A 13,917-nucleotide genomic window follows, 5' to 3' on the forward strand; every position below is an offset into this window, starting at 1 on the left:
GCGATAACGACCCACTAAGTAAAATATACTTATTTTGTTTTATGTTTTTGATAATCTGGTAGAAATGTAGATATATGTTTTATATAATGTGTTTTGTAGGGGCTTTATCGCGATTGGTGGCAAACATCTCGAATGATGTGACCATTTCTACAGACCCTGCGTTACCAAGTAGCTCTATTGCTCCAAGGACAATTGTAACGGCTGCTCAAATTCACCCGGAGTCCGGCGGCATTAACAACCAACGAACACCGCAGGCTACAACACCGTTGCAAAATCTAAATAACGGGTCCGGTGAGTGAGTCTAAGTCTTTTTATATTTATTTATAAACATCTTGAACCTTTTTGGTTATCTCTCTCGCCTAATACATAATTTTGTTTTACTATTATTTCAGAGGCTGTGTGGGACGACGATTTAGTTGAAGCGTGGGAAGCGGCAGAGTTCACCCAGGCCGATACAGGCCCTGACACAGTGGCGTTGCCTTCTAATCAAGAGGCGTTCAGAGCGGAATCTGGTATAATTCTGACGGAGCCCCCGGCACCTGTCCTTGAGACAGCGGCGATTTTACGTCGTTTGGATCAGATTAGCTCCGAATTGAGGATTGCGAGAGATGATCGGCGTCGTTTGCGTGATGAAAGACGGAGAGACAGAAGGGACTTTGAAAAGTTAACGAGTGTCATCACCGCAACATCAGTATCGCTGAGAGAAGGTCTTGCGAGACAACGGTTGATTCGTAAGGCTCTAAAAGACATTCAGGACAATCAACCGCAAAGTGTTGTATTATTTATGGAGATCATAAACATGGGCAGACGCAGATCTGGTGAGTAAACACAGTGTATATAAATCACTTTGCACATGTTTAATGTTTTATTGTTTTGTTTTTATTGTTATTGTTTTTAAAAAGTGTGAATATGAGGGGTTTCAACTGTATTTTTAAAAAGTTTTAAATAAAATATTGTGAAATGGCCGCAAAACGTTGTCAGGGGTCAGATGATTCTGAAAGTGAGTCAGCGGCAAAAATATTTAGATACCACAGTGACGGTGGTTCACACCCCCCACAAAGTGTTTCAGACACGTTACAGAGTTTAATTTACACAGTCAGGTCGATGCATAGACCGACTACTACAACCGAGTCTCTTTTAGCTTTAATTAGTACTGTTCGTTCAATGTCAGATGTACAGCCAGAACCAATTGTGGCTCTAGATGCACCTGTTTTAAATCAACATCAAGTTGGTTACGGATTAGATATTGGTAATGCAGATATTGTTGGTGCAAATAATGTAGGTGCTGATATTGTTGATGACGATGATATAGTTGTTGATGAACCGGTTGTAAGAGATGTAAGAAATGTTGAGACAAACTAAACAGCCATACCCTCTGTTTGTTTAAATCCTAGCGAAGCTCAGCGACTAGTAAGAGAGGGCAGTAGTGTTGGTGATTATACTGTGGTCCCTAGAAGAAGGTTTAACAGCTTGGAAATACATAGAGTATTGAATCTGCGTTCGATAACATCTGCCGATATGGCAGACTATGTTCGTCTTTTACATGAGGCGTTGACTGAAATAGTTCAATTTTCACGACAGCTGGCTGGTGATGGCGGTTTGATTAATATCACGTCACGAGGTGCTAGTCTGACAGCTGATGTTAATACACTATTGTCACCTAGCAACAACTATAGCGTAGAGCTTCTTGAATACCAGATCGAAAAGATAATGCAGAGCAACGCAGACGTGTGCGTTGACGATAGATTGGAATTGAAAGTGTCTATAGCCATGTGTAGACAAGGTGGTGCGTATAGAAAACTCTGTGACACAGCTCATAACGAGGTTATTGCGAGAAACAGAATGAATCTTTTCTGCCCCGTTAATATCTCAAACAATCTGTGTTTTGCTATTTGTCTGGCACATTTTCTGAACCCACAAAAACAACACACAGAGTTAATACCATTAGCTTCACCATTGCAGAATGCTGCTGGTCACACGGATCAGGATATGATAGGCTTTAATGACATAGCAAAGTTTGAACGTCAGTCTTATGTTAAAATAGTGGTCTTCCACAGGTCAGACACTGGTGTGTTGGAAAAGTACAACACAAAAGATGCACCACATAACAGAACAGTGTTTTTGTACCTGCACGATGGTCATTATTTTATGATTAAGAACTTAAAAGCTTTCATAGGTACGCCTTACGTTTGTGAATTTTGTTACAGGGGTTACACATGCCGTAGAGATCACAGCTGTAAATATGTGTGTGATATCTGTAATGGGTCTGAATGTTTCAAACACACTGTGAAAAAAAGACAATGTGGTGATTGTCTTCTTTACTGCAGATCTGACTATTGTTATGACATGCATAAGAAACCACCGCTAGGTCAACAGTTTTCGCAGTGTGCTGTGACCAAACATTGTCCAAAATGCAATAGACGTTATCACATTAGCGGCACAGATCCTAAACCCCACAAATGCCCAGCAAGTTGTTGCGTCCATTGCGGTGATGTGTTTGTTGCTGATGGAGCCCATCAGTGTTTCATACAATACTCTAATACATATGTTATGATTTTGAAACACGCTACCAAGACCGTAAACATGTTCCGAATTTTGTGTGTGCTATCACTTTTTCTGGTGAGGAATTCACAGCAGAGGGTACAGATTGTGTCGACAGACTCCTCAGACGTTTCAGACAACCGCGTTATAAAAATTACACATTGATTGCGCATAATGCATCAGGGTTTGACAACTTCATACTTTTGGAACATTTGACAAAAGTAGGGCTCACACTTAAAATCACAATGCAGGGGTGTCGTTTAATTTTAATGTATGACAGCGGCTTTAAGCAACGTTTTATTGATAGCTACTCATTCATACCCATGCGTTTGGCCAATACAGCGGCCGCATTAAACCTGGCCTGTGAGGATAAGGGATACTTCCCACACCATTTCAACAGGGTAGAAAACGAAGATTATACAGGCCCTTATCCAGACAAGCATTTCTATGGGTACGAGACCATGAGTGATAAAGACAGAGGTCAGTTCAATGCTTGGTACACAACAGTCACCGATAAGGTGTTTGATTTTAAAAAAAGAACTAGCCATGTATGGCAAGAATGACGTTGTTTTGCTGAGGGAGGCATGTATGAAATACCGCGATGAATTCATGCAATGTACCGGGATTGATCCGTTTATGTGCACCACATTAGCATCATGCTGTATGGCTGTGTACAAAACACATTACCTCCCAAAAGACACTCTAGCTCTTACCCACAACAATGCATACACCAATCAGAACAAGGCCTACTCAGATGTCTCCATCGAATGGCTGGAATATGTAAAAAAAACACGGGGCATAGACATTCGACATGCTTTAAACTACGGTGAGGTCTCAATTGGTAAATATTTTGTTGATGGGTATTTTGAGAATTCAGATGTAAAGACAGTTTTTGAGTTTTTTGGATGTTTCCACCATGGTTGTTTAAAATGTTTCAGACATGAACATGTTAACCCCCTCTCAAAACTATCCTATGGTGATCTCAGAAGACAGGTTGATGACAAACTTGTAGTGTTGAAACAATTTTATGGTCTGAAGGTTGAGGTGATGTGGGAATGTGAGTGGAAAACAGCTAAACAATCCGATCCTGCTGTAATTGTTTTTATGTCCACATATAAACACCCTGAAAGATTGAGACCACGCGACGCTTTATTTGGGGGGCGTACTAACGCGTTCAAATTGTACCATAAGGTCGCAGAAGGTGAGAAAATAAGATATGTCGATTTCACAAGTCTGTATCCGTTCTGCCAAGCCAGAAAGGAGTACCCTGTAGGTCACCCACAAATAATTTAAGGATTTTGAACCTCTAGAAAATTATTACGGACTTGTGAAATGCTGTGTTTTACCACCGCGTAAACTACTACACCCCGTACTTCCAATGAGATTTGGTGGCAAGTTAATATTCCCCCTCTGTCGCACCTGCACCGAACAACAAAACCAAACAACCCCCTGCAGACACACCGATGAGGAAAGATCCATCTCCGGTACTTGGGTTAGTATTGAATTGTTAAAAGCTGTAGAGAAGGGGTATATTGTGACGAACATAGATGAGGTGTGGCATTTTCCACAGCGGTCGGATACCTTGTTTTGCGAATATGTTAAAACATTTTTGCAGTACAAACAGGAAGCCAGCAGTTATCCAGAACATGCGGCAACGGCCACTGACAAACAATCATACATCGACGACTATTTTGAAAAAGAAGGGATTCAACTGAACCCTGCTAAGATAAGTCACAACCCCGCAAGTCGCTCAATCAACAAGCTATTGCTTAATAGTTTGTGGGGCAGGTTTTCAATGAGGGAAAACCTACCCACTACAGAGTTACTTTCAGACCCGGAGGAGTTTGCTCAGCATATTTTTGGCAATGGCTATGACATCAAACATTTCTCATTTGTTTCAGACACTGTAGCGATAATTCAATGGTGTTATGCTGATGGTAAAGGTGGCCAGACCCGTGATATAAACATTTTCTTAGGAGCATTTACAATCGCTTATGCCCGTTTAGAGTTGTATGATCTAGTGGACGGGTTGTCCGATAGATTGTTGTACTGTGACACAGACAGTGTCATTTTCACATCCAAAGACGGTGATTGGGAGCCACCATTGGGACCTTACCTAGGTAATCTCACCGATGAAATCGGGTCAGGGGGCTTCATAACCGAATATGCTTCAGGAGGCCCAAAGACATATGGTTATCGCACCAACACAGGGAAAGTTTGTATGAAAGCCAAAGGTATAACGCTTAATGCGGTAAACTCTGAGGCTATCAGATTGGACACTCTGATAGGACTTGTCAATCACTATGTTGTGGGGGATGGTGATAGTCGTCACATACTGGCCCGTATGGACGGTATTGTGAGGGATAAAAAGAGGTTTACACTCCATAACAAATCACTAGTCAAACGTTTTCGAGTGAATTACAATAAAAGAGTTCTGCTTGGGGATTACACTACACTACCATATGGCTACTGACAACGTTTTTGGTCATCGAGGTGTGCTAGACACCGAGGCATTTGATTTCAGGTTACAACATCCATTTTCATGTGTGATAAGTGGACCATCAAACTCTGGGAAATCCTTTTTTGTAAAAATGTTGTTGCAAAATGCTGTTACATTGATTTCTAAAAATGTGGATAATATTGTATATATTTATGAATGTTGGCAACCATTGTATGACGATTTATTGAAGCTGTATAAAATTTAATTTGTTGAAGGTATACCACAGACTCTCAATGATGATCATTTGTTTCCTGTCAATAAAACAAATCTGCTTATTATTGATGATTTAATGAAAGAAGCCAGCGTTAACAATGAAGTGGAAAAGGTGTTTACACAGTATGTACACCACCGAAATCTTAGTGCTATTAACATTGTACAGAATTTATTTTGTCAGGGTAAATCCAGCAGGACCATCAGCTTGAACACAAACTATTTGATATTGTTTAAAAACCCCAGAGATGCCACACAGATGTATCCAGGCCGTGCAAAATATTTTATGGAATCATATCAGGACGCAACCGGTAAACCTTACGGATATCTCATGATTGATTATAAAGCAAAAACACCTGAACAATATCGTCTCAGAACAGACTTACTCTCTACAAATCCGGTAGTGTATCTACAGAAAAGAATATATTGAGACGATTTAAAATGTCTGCTAAACTTTATAGAAACCTCCCCGTGTTAAAGATGCTTTTAAAAGCCACACCCAGCCAGAGTCGGGTTATTTTACAGTCTACATCCGATGAAATCATTGTAACGCTGTGTTAGCTCGCCCTTAATGTACTTCACGGTAACATACCGCTCACATCGCAGCAATACTAGAAACTAAAACGCCGGAAAACAGTGCTTAAATTTGTGACAAACAAGAACATTGATATTAAAAGAAAGAGACGAATGATAAACCAGCAGGGTGGTTTCCTTTTGCCCCTCTTAAGCATAGCAATCCCCTTTATTACTAGTTTGGTTACTTCTAGATAAATGGAGTTTGCCGAGAAGATGTTTTTAGTCCCACAACATCAACTCGATAAACTAAAATCTGGTATACCACGTGAGTCTATACAACAGTCGGTGGAGAATGATTTGGACTCTGCTATTAGGGACATCCTACACAACTCTGATATGGCATCTCATGAAAAAGCTAAACGGTACAGAGATATTTTACATTTGCTAAGCAAGCTGACCGTGAGACATCTATGTTAACGTTAAACATGCCTCTGTCTGATAAAAAAAAAAACATCTAATCATGTACCGAATGCTGAAAACACTAGATTATACGACAACGTAGTGAATGATGTATTAAAGAATATACCGCAAACGAGCTTGAAAAACACTCGATACATCTTAGATAAAATGACTAACGCTAAAGACATCGCTTCATGGACTGATTCTGGGGAGTTTGTATATAAAGGCCGGAACATACCCGGATCACATATATTGGATTTAGTTAAAGTTGTAACAGCACCATACAATGTCAAAGATGAAAACCGACCTTTAGGATGGACAGAGTTTCTGGAGACTTTTGCAGCACTAAATATACCACAATCTACGGTACCCAACCGTCATATACGACGTGTAATCGATAATTTTAAAGTAGGTTCATCGCCTGATGGTTATGCAACAACACCGAGGGGTAGATGCATAATTTCATTTCACCTAGTCACAAACGCTGTCGATGGATGCATCTCGAATCTTTATTTTATTTTGACAAACATGAATATTCTGTTATATTTTGTGTGTGTGTGTGTGTGTGAATAAAAAATAAGTCATCGCAAAAATAAGAATCTTGCACTATTTGTTATTTATTATGGTTTTTATTCCAGTATACATTTTGCCAGTCTGAGCACATTGAATACATTTAAACACATTTTTCTTATTAAAATGGTTATGGTTTTTAGTTTTTTCACAAAAAACGACACCATAGTATAGTTTTTATCTAAATCATCAGAGTACAAACTCATCATGTATTCATAATCATAAGTAGTGGACATATGACGGAGAAAGAACATGCAATGTTGACCACACGTGTCTGACGAATAATTCTGGACTTGCTTGTTTGAGTATCACACTGTCGCAGTTAAGAAATAGAAAATTACTGATTTGTGTTGGAAACCGGGGGTGATCGGGTTTATTTCCAAAACTGTCAAAAAAGCACCCAACCCCTTCCCTGGTTATGTATATGGCTAACCAGTGTTCCCCGGGGAGTCCTGAGGGGTGTGTATTGATTATGACCATAGATGGTACTGTTCTTAGACGTTCTTCTGGTAAATAATCACACGGCAGCACACCTAGAAAATGTGTGTTGCATGATATTTTATCCATCAAGACTGTGAGCTGTACGGTATTCATTTTAATAGTAATCGATCAAGACCTGTCTGCGATTTGAAATTTCAAGAATCGAATCATAAATAGCATAGATTACAAGGTTTATCGTACGGGGGAGCGGCTGTCGAAACCGTGCTTCTAGTCTGATATTTCCAGATTTGATGAGGGACACATGTCTAGAACACTCCTCATCAGGAGTCAAATTAAATGAATATAACGTGTACCCGTGCAAATATTCTTCACGGTCAATAGACACTGCTTGGTTTTTCAGATGTCTTCCAGAAGACAGAGCTAGGTGATAGTACTCCCGTATAGCAGAACCGGTCCCGTATTCAGGTTGTAACGGTTTGGCCGGATGTTGCTGACCGTCAACATATACGGCCAAGAATTCTAAATCGTAATTTTTAAAAGCAAATGGGTTTTTATTATAGGCCCCCGTGAATGCATCGTTATCAACCATGGCTATGACCAAAGACTTGGGGAGGGTTCCTAGAAATACATTTTCCTGGGTCACGACGCGAGAACCAGCGGGCAGCGAAAGATTTTTTAATATTACTCGCTCAATAGGGTATTTGGCTGTTGCCGAGAGCAGTGCGTGAGCATGACCCAGTCGTACTGCTGGTGACACGGTAACTTTTTTCACAAAAATTGACGCAGACTGAATATTTATTTTATTTATATTGTCATCCCTCATCAGACAAAACTCGTCTTTACACCTAGTCATAGGGATTTTGATATCCACACCATTAAGCATAAGTTTTTCCTGAAAAAATATGTCATTGTGAACTGGTGCCAGTAATTCTACAACACTGCTGGCATTAGTGTACGCAGCTCTCTTTGTCAGACCCGCATTTCCTCCCCCGGATTAGTACAGTCCATATGTCCGGCTGTATCTTTGTAAAAGAGACCGGCGGAAAACGTTGTTTGAAGAACATCTTTTCCGTAGTTAAGAAGACACTCTATAACACATCGGTATGGATATGTGCTGGAACTCTGTGAGATTAGTCTATCTCCAAGTGATACGTCAACCTGTGAAAAAATGGTGGCTCCTGCGTAGTTAATCAGACCTACAGGTGCTCCATCTACAATATCTGTGCCGTCCGGATTTGTGATTTTGAGACGCAAAAACAACAATGTATTATTTAGATCAATATAATCTTCTCCATTCCCCGCTATAAAAAATTCCAGGGGTGCTGTGTCTGATATTGCAGATAATGGTGGTATCTCAATATAGGCATTTCTTTCAATTGCCGTTTGAGTTAGAGGCACCGTGAACAAATCCAATTCTGATTTAACAAACTCTTCTGACATGCTGTGTAGCAATGCCATGATCTAGAAGATGGTGTTAGGATTTCTCTTTGAGCTTATTTTACGCTTTACCGACACCCTACGTTTTCGTTTAACAACTGAGACCTTCTTAGATGACCGTCTTGCTTTCTTTTGAGAATGACCCCTCCTCTTGTCACCTGGGGGTCGTCGCAAACGTTTACGGGACATTACCAATAGACCCAAACCGTCTTGTGGGTGTTTTTTATGGTTAAAAGCGCTTGACATTGTGTTAATGACAACGTCACTAAGTATGTTTTTTGCAGCTGATTTAAGATGGGGTTTCGCTATGTTGAAACCTCGCTTTAACAGAGGTATGGCCATTCTAAAGAGACATCTAAACAGACCACGACACCTCCTCCGTACATAACAGCCCCGCTGATGTACCCGGGGAGAGCGCCACCTGCCTGGTTCGTATAGTAAGCCACGTAGCGTTCAGGATCATGATTATAATTGTTGAATAAGGACATTATTATACAAAATGTTTCACAGGTCTTAAGTGAAGCTTAACGCTAACTTTGCGGTATGAAAACTTTGTGTGTATTTTGGTCATCCTTTACTTCAATACCGATGTCTGTGATGGTGGTTTTGTTAATAGAAACGTATTGCACAGTGTCATATCGCAAACAAACCATATGCTTATTTTCTCCGGCTATATGAGCTGTTCCTAAGAGCGGTACATAGGCATCACCAACTGATTGGTAATCGATAATGTCTGTGTAGAAATACAACGTGTAGAAGCCCCCGTGTATGTCCGATTGATGCGGTGCATACGTCACAACGTCCATGTTGTTATTAAAGTCAGCAGATATGTATGCATGTCCGTGTTTGTCCACCTGTTGCTGAGTGTGCGTTACACTGAGTTTCTCGATATTAAAATCCGTTGGTACGTATGAATAGCCACCTAATGGAGTCCCAGGTTTCGCTCCTAAAATATTGGCTAGTTGGCCAGGGCCTCATTTATCTCTCTAACCAGAGAAGCAATGTCATCATAATACCCCGTTTTTATACGGTAACGTATCAGAGACATTTTATTACTGTTGAACAATTCTTCAATGTTCTGCGTGTTCAGAATTGGAGAGAGGCCAGTCAAAGTAAAATCTTGAAGTTTATTGATCAGAAGATTCAAAAATACAACAGCTGCTGGGTGGGTTTCCTCAGACGCACACGTCTTACACAAAGAAGCGACGTCTTACAAAGGTCCCACCCCGAAGAACAATTTTACATGGTATTTATAATATTTATGATATCTTTTATTAGCTCGAGAAGCTAATGTCCTTTCGCGGACGTGAAATCCTGGGAACACATCCAATCCGCTTCCTCTCCTTTGTTCTGTCTCCGCCAATCAGTTCACGCTGCTTGTCCCGACTATTTGTGGAGACCCCATACCTCACCAAATTTCGACGAGCTCTGCGTAATCTGATCTTTACACACACACACATATTAATTTGGTACAGAAAGTTCACTCCAAATAAGTTCTTTGGTTAACTCACACACTTGTTATATTTGTAACATTATGTACAGTTAGTGGTCAATTATGAAATCAAAGCATATTAAATGTAAAAGCACGTTTAAACCATAATAAAAATCACAATAAAAATCCTCCATTACGCATCAATGATTCGTCATCGGGTATATTCTTCTTCTTGATAGGAACCCTGCTGAGCGGGGATTGTCCGACATTGGTTTTAAAAAAGCCGACTTCAGTATTAAACGTATACCACGTTCTAGGATATTCAAATTCAACAATGCCCACTTCCCATTTACCTTTCACATGTAATGGGTTGGCTAGGCATTTCCTATAATTAGAAATAGTGTTGACTGGATACACCGTCAACGATGCATTGCATGGTAATACGATATAAAATCCGTCACTACCCATGTCTGTTTCCTAAATGAATGCCGTAGACTACTAAGCATTCTCCTTTTTAAATCTAATGAAAATCGACCACTTCTTTTTCGGGGACCCAGCTATTAAATTTAGACGGCCATCCATACCATTTTACAAAGACAATGGTCTTCTTACTCTGTTTTTCTTGTCCAAGATTTTTTCTACTTTAAACGTATTGTTTTTGCTCACAGATATTTTTTGGCTCGTAAAAACTACCATCAATAATATCTCCGTCATAATCACAAAGTTTGTAAACTGGTGGTTCTCGTTGTACACACTTGTTCACCGTGAAATACTCTTCTGTATAATTTTTCTCGTAACCCTTGGCGAATGGACCCCTCACTTTGGATATTCTTACAATGTCTCCGATTTTGTATTTAAACAACGGTTTAACACGTCGCACATCCCTAGGTCCGTAAAGATTTTGAAACACAGCGTCTTCGTTGTTTTTGTTAACATCCACTGGTCTCATTTGAATACTTCGATGAAAACTGGTGTTATACCCCAGCGTAATATCTTGTAACACATCTACGTATCGACGTGTATTAGCGGCTGTTAAGTAGCCACCACATTCTGCTTTTCAGAGTTCTATTAAAGGGTTCAACAACGCTAGCTTTTAAATCCGATGCTGTAGCAAAATGTTGAATATTATACTTTTTAGAAATAGATTGAAAGTGTTTGTTAAAGAACTCACCACTGTCTGTCTGAAGTTGTGGAATTGCGTTTATCTTCAAGTATAGAAACAAAAGCTTTTGATACTTCAGATCCGGACTTATTCTTCAAGACGCAAATCAATGCATATTTACTAAATACATTGATACATGTCAAGAGAAATCTGTCGTTTTCCTCTGAGTATGCTGACAAATCAACCAAGTCCGCTTGAAACTGTTTATTCACACCATAAACAAACACTCTGTTTCTCTTGTATTTTAGAGGAGACGTTTTATGTAATGTGTATGCATCCTCCTTTTTTGTCTGTGTTGTTGTCCCTGTGTACTGGAAACTAGTCACTAAAACAAATTCCTTGTATGCGCAAGCATACTTGGCAATAAAGCTCTTTCTGATTCTTCTGACATCAACACCAGTAGAAACACAGGACAGTATCCATGAAACACAAGGCTAAAGCTGATGCTACAGTGGAAGTGAAAAAAAATTTACTGGAAATTTGCTAAAAAAATATCTTTGCATGCCAGCAACAAGTGTACCTTGTGAGGATTTTTTCAAAGGCTGGAGAAATTATCTGTAAAACTAGTAGGCCAAGTCCTTCCACAACAGAGAAATTCATATTTTTGAATAAAAATCTCTAAAAAGTGAAACATTGTGGCTTGATTTATTTTAATATTCATTTTTCATGACCAAAATAACATTATGCACAGGGAGAAGCCTACAGGTAACAAGCTTCTCATATTAGAAACGTACAATAAAAACAAAAAGATTTTAATGGCTCGTTGTCAAGGTTGTTTCAGATCAACACATCTAGTGACCACTAGGTATCACTGTGAAGACGGGTGTCGGACTGATTCAAAGCCTCGACACAATATGGCACATTTGCTTCAACTGTTTCATTGCTTCACGAAGCCTTGATCTGCCCACCACTACCCCCACTGCCCACCACTACCCCCACTGCCCAGGTGTTTTACTGACACCACTGAAGTCACTAATTTGCCACATTTTACTTTCTAAAGTTGTGTGTCTCTGAAACAGCAGAACAACTTATAAATTCTGGTTGAATAATGTGATCTCAGAAGAACCAGTCATGAGCTATGAGGAGCCCTTATGAAGCTTCAATCTAATAGTGTTTGTATGAGACACAGCTGCTCTCTAATGTCCAGTTTAATGAGTAAATTGATGTGTGACGTCATCAGTTCTTCCTTCACCAATGAGAACACATAAGATCTGATGATGATGATGATGAGCAGCAGCTGTACACATTCAGAAGCTCTTGTATTTCAGCACTTAAATACACCGACTCAACACATGTATTCTGATGGCTGTGTAAGTTTAAAACAAGAAACTAATTTAAGTCAAGCCAAAGTTTAGTGACGCCATTGAGGAGATGAATGATATGATTACTAAGATATTACATGAGACAGCAGAAGAAACTTTAGGTAAAACATCTGCTGTAAAGAAGAACAAAATGGTACCATGGTGGTCTGATGAGTGTAGAGAGGCTGTTAGAAGCAGGAATAAAGCCCTTAAAATAATTCAATCAAATCATTCATTTGATAAGTTATTGGAGAATAAAAGAGCACAGGCTAAAGCCAGAAGAATTATAAAAAAAAGCCAAAAGGAAATATTGGAGTATTTCTGTAGTAACATTGGGACAGGAATAAATATTAAGGATATATGGGTAATGATCAGAAAGATGGGAGGCATAAGAAGGGATTTTTCACTAACAGTATTAAGAGATCATGACACTGAGGCAGTAACCAGTAGAGAAAAGCTGAAATGCTTGCAAAATCCTTTGTAAGAATACATAGCTCACAGAATCTCTCCAGTGAAGAGAAAGCTATGAGAATGCTCACCTTATTAAATGCTCTTAGCAGATTATAGCGATTGTTTTTTGTGTTTGGAAGGGTAATGCATACTTGTCCTCAAAATCCATCTTTAGGTGTGACATTAAAGGTGATTTTTTTTTTCTTCACCAATTCAACTGTTCAAAATTTCGTCAACCTCAACATGTTTGGATTTCTTCTATTATTAAAAAAGTATTATTCGACATATTTAGTTCACTTAATACACTTTCACAAAAGGATGACTAACGACTGAATTACTCACACCAAACAACTTGAATACCTGCACTCTTGATCAAATCAAAAAGGCTCAAAAGACCTTATCACCGACCGTTTCTGTTCAAAGTGTTTAAGAATGCATTTACCCAAAAGGTGGCTGAAACAAAACAATATTTTCTAACATCAAATAATTGAAAGACATCAAACAGCCCTGCAAGAAATAAAGTAGAGGAATTGGGCTACGAGATCAAGCCTTTTATAATGATCGACATTAAATGAATTATTTCGGTAGAGGCTAAATAAGTTCTAGCTGTGTTAAACAAAGACAATTGTCTATTAAAAGAATATCAATTCACCCTTTTTTCTGCATATTTTCTTCAGTAAGCAAGCTAGGCTATATTTGGTGTGTTCATCAAACAGCACTACAGTTGTGTCCTTGTGGGCGGTGCTGACCTGCTGGTGACTTTAGGCATTGCAGGTGCCTGTTAGTAACTTGATAGCCTTTAGCATATGTGAGTTAATAGAAACTTTATTGCAGTATAACTTGCACACATTTAAATTACATCGCATTCTAATAAACTGCATGATTATGCCTGAACAAT

This window comes from Barbatula barbatula, assembly GCF_947034865.1.
Source record: "Barbatula barbatula genome assembly, chromosome: 13".
NCBI lineage: Eukaryota > Metazoa > Chordata > Actinopteri > Cypriniformes > Nemacheilidae > Barbatula > Barbatula barbatula.